The sequence below is a fragment of the Rhineura floridana genome, chromosome 9 (assembly GCF_030035675.1).
Source record: "Rhineura floridana isolate rRhiFlo1 chromosome 9, rRhiFlo1.hap2, whole genome shotgun sequence".
Classification (NCBI taxonomy): Eukaryota; Metazoa; Chordata; class Lepidosauria; order Squamata; family Rhineuridae; genus Rhineura; species Rhineura floridana.
In genome coordinates, this window is record NC_084488.1 from 100,920,613 (window position 1) to 100,926,612 (window position 6,000).

Sequence of the window (6,000 nt, forward strand, 5' to 3'; positions counted from 1 at the left end):
AACAGAACCATCTTTTGCCTTTCACTTTAAAATACCTTCACTTCATAAGACCACACATGGGGCTCATTTGTTCTGCAAGCAAACTGATCAACTACAGGCCAAGCGTGCAGCATCGGTTCACATGGCTTGTGTAACTTTTGGATTTGACTCGCTGTTAACTGATGTCAAATCAGAAACAAATGTGGAATCTACAGCAACAGGCTATCTTGCATGTATCAAAAAGATTCCTCCTCCCGCCTCCAACATTTTGCCACTGTAAGGTTTCTACCACCACAATGAAGAGGAGGGGGATTGGCTGTCCCAATGCCTCTGTGTTGTCTTGCTCTAGTTTCTTTCTTTAATCTTACAGAGAAACGTATGGCCGTGTGCAGTTAATCAGATAGACAGATGAATTTGCTGCAGAACTTCCAGACGGGTTTGCATGTATTCGTCTCAAACACACACACACAATGCCTGCAATCCCCATGGAGACTGTTTCCAATCACTGTCTTGGCTACTGCACTCCAAGCCAAAGGAACAGCAACCGTGGCTCAAAATGAGTGACTACACCAGCATTTCCCTCTCCCTAAAGACTGCTAATTCGACAGCAGCAGAAGTCTGTTGCCCTCATGCCCTACTTTGGGCCTTCCTATAGGCATCTAGTTGACCATTGCGGACAACCTTTGTCTGATCTACCAGGGATCTTTTTGGGATCTTCAGGCGCCTCTTGTTTCAATTCATGATTTTGTGTTACTATCCTGGAGAAAGCTAGGAAAAGCTGTCTTTTGCTGATATTTTTAATTTAATGATCCCCTAATTTGGCGTAATGGTTGGATTTGTGTTTTTTGTTGGGGGGGCAGATGTCCCTTTTAGTACTCAAACTCTGTTACCAATCCGTTGTCTCTTCCAAATTTATGGTGCCAGCTATAAAAGAGCTTGCATACAGGGATGCTAACTTTTTTTTGTAACATCCAAGTAATGATATTTCACATCTATCCACGTGTGAAAATGAAGATTAAGCCATTTCTTACCACATTCTCACTTTCAAGTCCCCAGCCTATCACTATTTTGCAGAAGGGATTCAATTGCACGACAGCAAATTTGAGCATTAAACGTGATTTGGCACTCTTGCGCCACAAACCTGCTCTCTCCCCCCCCCAAATCACACCTTTTACAGTAAGGAAAGCGACAGGAAAATGCACTACAAAAGTGTGGGTTAACACTTGCTAGAGGCAACATCATATAACCTGGTCCCAGGCTATGGTCTGAAGGTACATGAGGCCACCACCTTGCTGAAGCTAAGCAGGTATGGGTCTGGTCAGTTCCTGGATGCGAGACCACCTGGGAACCACATGTATGCCGCCTTGGGTTCCATAGTGAAAGAAAGGCGGGGTATAAATGTAACAAACAAACAAACAATAACCTCTCCACACAAACAAATCAGAGGGCTATAGCCAATATTAGCCCTATTCAGAGGAGATTCATTGACATTAACAGACATGACTAACTTAAGTCCATTAATTTCAGCGGGCCTACTCTGAGCAAAACCCAGAGTGAATGCTCAACAAATAGCCACCGCTGTCTAATTTCCCCACAAGTTTTGTGCAAACAAATCAGGATGAGTGCTTACTTAACAGGTTATCTGGAAGCAACCACATACATTCTTTTTTTACCTAAACAGGTCAACACTGTACTAAAGGTTGACCCTATGGCTACAACATTGGGCCTATCTTAATTCTTTTGTTGTTCATTTCTCCTCAAGCCCGCTTCCTGCATTGCGTTAATGCACTTTGCCTGATGAAGGGTTCTGGTGCACCCAAAAGCTTGCAACTACTTTGTGACAGCTTGTTGTTGTGTGCCTTCAAGTCGATTACGACTTATGGCGACCCTATGAATCAGAGACCTCCAAGAGCATCTGTAGTGAACTGCCCTGTTCAGATCTTGTAAGTTCAGGTCTTTGGCTTCCTTGATGGAATCAATCCATCTCTTGTTTGGCCTTCCTCTTTTTCTGCTCCCTGCTGTTTTTCCCAGCATTATTGTCTTTACTAGTGAATCATGTCTTCTCATGAAGAGTCTAAATCTAAAGTATGATAACCTCAGTTCCATCGTTTTAGCTTCTAGTGACAGTACTGGTTTAATTTGTTCTAACACCCAATTATTTGTCTTATTCGCAGTCCATGGTGCGCGCAAAGCTCTCCTCCAACACCACATTTCAAATGAGTTGATTTTTCTCAAATCTGCTTTTTTCACTGCCCAACGTTCAACATGCATACATAGAGATCGGGAATACTATGGTCTGAACGATCCTGATTTTCAGTGATACATCTTTGCATTTGAGGACCTTTTCTAGTTCTCTCATAGCTGCCCTCCCCAGTCCTAGCCTTGTGATTTCTCATCTTTGCTTCTGATTGTACTGCTTGACACGGCAACCGCGAGGAAGGAGGTGCAAAGGAGGTGCTCGAGGTCGTCCCTGCGTTCAGAAGCCCCGCCGGACGCTCCCCCAGCGCCCAAGGAACGGTCGTTCGGAAGGAAGGGGGGGCGGAACGTTCCGCCGAAGATACATGTAGGCACCAACTCTGAACCTCCCCAAACGGGAAGACTTTGCCAGGAATCCGCGCCTCTCGCTCAGAGACCCCTCGACGCACACGCCACCCTATTCAAGCCCACCACCGTCAGTAGCGCCCCGTCTCGCGTGGAAAGGCGCCTCAAAGGAGAGTAGGGGGCGGGAAAGTGGGAGCGGGGGGCGCGGAGAAACCCAAGATACACGCGGTCCAACAAGCGAGAGAAGAAGAAACACTCCGCGAGGTTTGTCCCGCACCAGCAATCTCATCACCCCGGCGCTCGCTCGCTCTCCCTCTTTCCCCGCCCCCTCGCAGGCTTCCAAACTCACTCGCCAAGTCCTGCAGCACCGGAGTCAGGATCCTAGCAGTCTGCAGTCTCGCCGGGCTTCCCTTCCCGAGCCGGGAGAGCGTCGTCCGACCCCCGCCCCGCCCCTTGCGCCGGCTGAAGCTTCTCCCCTGTGAGCTACGGCGGCCTCTCTTCGCACCGCTTCTCGCTTCCCCTGAAGGCTCTCCAAGCCACTGGTCTCCGCTCCCGCAGCCGGATCTGCTCGATTTGCTTTTGCTTGCCCTCTCCAGCTCCCACTAGTGATTGTAGAGAGGCTTTAAAGAGAAGGGATTCTCTGGGGCAGCTCCTTCGCCTCTCTCTCTCTCTCTTTCCTCTCCGCCCACATGAATGCAAGAGCGCGCCTTCGCTAGGACCGATTCACACGTTATGACCCGTGCTGCGTGTAGGAGAGGACGTATCGCTTGCGTACGTTGCGTCACGGACAACGATTTCTGTTGTTTTATTGAATTTTACTCTGCCCTGTGGCGTTTAGAACCCACGTTGGCTTGTTGCAAGGTTGGGGGACTTGTCCGGCTCTCCAGACGTTACTGGGCTCCAACTTCCAACAGCCTCAACCAACACCGCCAGTGGGTCATCATGGATGATAGGAGTTGTAGTCCAGCAACGTTTGCAGGACGACGGGTTCCCCAACAGAGGAGGAGCCACAGAATTAACAGAGTCATCCAAGGTTGCTTCCAGACCACCCCTTTCCTGCGTATCCGTCCCGATTTCTTTGAACAAAGTTTGCAAGGAAGGTGATATTATTTTATTGATTGGTTATTATTTATTAGATGTGTTAAGTCGCTTATTACCGGAAGGTCTTCAAGCGACTTACAACCATGTTAAAAACACAAATATATCATGCAATCAAAACAACAATAAAACAGCAACAACTCCTCCCATACAGCCGCAGGAAGCTTTGTCAGCACACTAATAGCATATGAGTTATATATGATTTTGGCATTTTATTAATACATCATGTCAAGCAATTTTCCTGTCTCCTTAATTGCAAGAAGTCCATTTTTTTCTTTCTTGGAAGTAGGTTTGCGATGCAAGAGTGCCAAATCCTACACTGGTGCTCATCTTTTAGTGGGGTAGGTAGGACCTGGTCCTTATTAACATTCTGCTTTTTATGGGCATTTTATGGATTTTGTATTATCATTTTTAAAATTTTCTGGTTTTGTTTTTGTTTTTATGTACTGTATTTTATTTTGTCAAATTGCTTTGAGATTTTTATTGTATAAAGCAACTGATACAGTTTTGTTCTTTTTTTTTATCCAACCTATGGTTATTGGCAGGGCAGTATTTTGTTCACATTGTATGTAGCCTGTATTCTCAATTTTGAGACTGTAGCACTATTTCTTTTTGGTGCATTTGGAAAATAATAAAATTAACATTAAAACAAATAAAAATAACAATTCACTTTTTATGCACCCTGAATTTGCCAGTGTGTGATTGAATCTCGCACACATAATGGTGACCCTATGGAAACACCATGTGGCATTTTTTACTCAGAAGTAAGCTCCACTGCCCTTGACGGAGACTGCTGCCAGGTAGGGGTCCACAAGATTACAGGTTTAGGCTGCAATCCAGTATATACTCAGAAGTAAGTGCTATTGGGTTCAATGGAACTTACTCCCAGGTAAGTGTGTACTGGATTGCAGCCAAAGGCAACAATTCAAATTTACACAATACTGAATGCCAAACAGATAGGCTTGGTCTACTCCTGCAGCAAAATAAGTGGTGCAAGGTTGAAATGGTAGAATGAACTATACCACTTTGAACTACGAGGAAGGGATGTATCTCAGGGGCAGAGCATCTGTTTTGCATGTGAAAGCTCTCACATTCTATCCCAGCATCTCCAGGTAGGGCTAGGAGAGAACCCTTCCTGAAATCCTGGAGAGCTGCTGCCAATCAGTGTAAACAATACTGAGCTAGATGGAACAATGGTCTGACTCAGTATAAGGCAGCTTTGTATGTTCCTTCCTACTAAAGGTGATGGTTGCTCGTTTTGAGTGCCCTCCTAATCAAAAATCATAACTTTATTATTATTATTATTATTATTAAGAACATAAGAAGACCCTGCTGGATCAGGCCAGTGGCCCATCTAGTCCAGCATCCTGTTCTCACAGTGGCCAACCAGGTGCCTGGGGGAAGCCCGCAAGCAGGACCCGAGTGCAAGAACACTCTCCCCTCCTGAGGCTTCCGGCAACTGGTTTTCAGAAGCATGCTGCCTCTGACTAGGGTGGCAGAGCACAGCCATCACGGCTCGTAGCCATTGATAGCCCTGTCCTCCATTAATTTGTCTTATCTTCTTTTAAAGCCATCCAAGCTGGTGGCCATTACTGCGTCTTGTGGGAGCAAATCCCATAGTTTAACTATGCGCTGAGTAAAGAAGTACTTCCTTTTGTCTGTCCTGAATCTTCCAACATTCAGCTTCTTTGAATGTCCACGAGTTCCAGTATTGTGAGAGAGGGAGAAGAACTTTTCTCTATCCACTTTCTCAATGCCATGCATAATTTTATACACTTCTATCATGTCTCCTCTGACCCGTCTTTTCTCTAAACTAAAAAGCCCCAAATGCTGCAACCTTTCCTCGTAAGGGAGTCACTCCATCCCCTTGATCATTCTGGTTGCCCTCTTCTGAACCTTTTCCAACTCTAGAATATCCTTTTTGAGATGAGGCGACCAGAACTGTACACAGTATTCCAAATGGGGCCGCACCATAGATTTATACAACGGCATTATGATATCGGCTGTTTTATTTTCAATACCTTTCCTAACTATCCCTAGCATGGAATTTGCCTTTTTCACAGCTGCCGTACACTGGGTTGACATTTTCATCGTGCTGTCCACTACAACCCCGAGGTCTCTCTCCTGGTCGGTCACCGCCAGTTCAGACCCCATGAGCGTATATGTGAAATTAAGATTTTTTGCTCCAATATGCATAATTTTACACTTGTTTATATTGAATTGCATTTGCCATTTTTCTGCCCATTCACTCAGTTTGGAGAGGTCTTTTCGGAGCTCTTTGCAATCCCTTTTTGTTTTAACAACCCTGAACAATTTAGTATCGTCAGCAAACTTGGCCACTTCACTGCTCACTCCTAATTCTAGGTCATTAATGAACAAGTT

The 6,000-nt window shown here is 45.4% G+C and overlaps 1 protein-coding gene across 7 annotated transcripts in view; it reads right to left on the reverse strand.

The window, feature by feature from the left end:
- BMPR1B (bone morphogenetic protein receptor type 1B) overlaps positions 1–3,182 on the reverse strand; it is a 338,903-nt gene extending 335,721 nt beyond the window's left edge. For all 7 annotated transcript variants that reach the window (XM_061582991.1, XM_061582986.1, XM_061582990.1 and 4 more), the window contains exon 1: positions 2,870–3,182. The gene's annotated coding sequence lies outside the window, so the exon portion shown is untranslated. The remainder of the gene's footprint in view (positions 1–2,869) is intronic.
- Between the last annotated feature and the right edge of the window lie 2,818 nt (positions 3,183–6,000).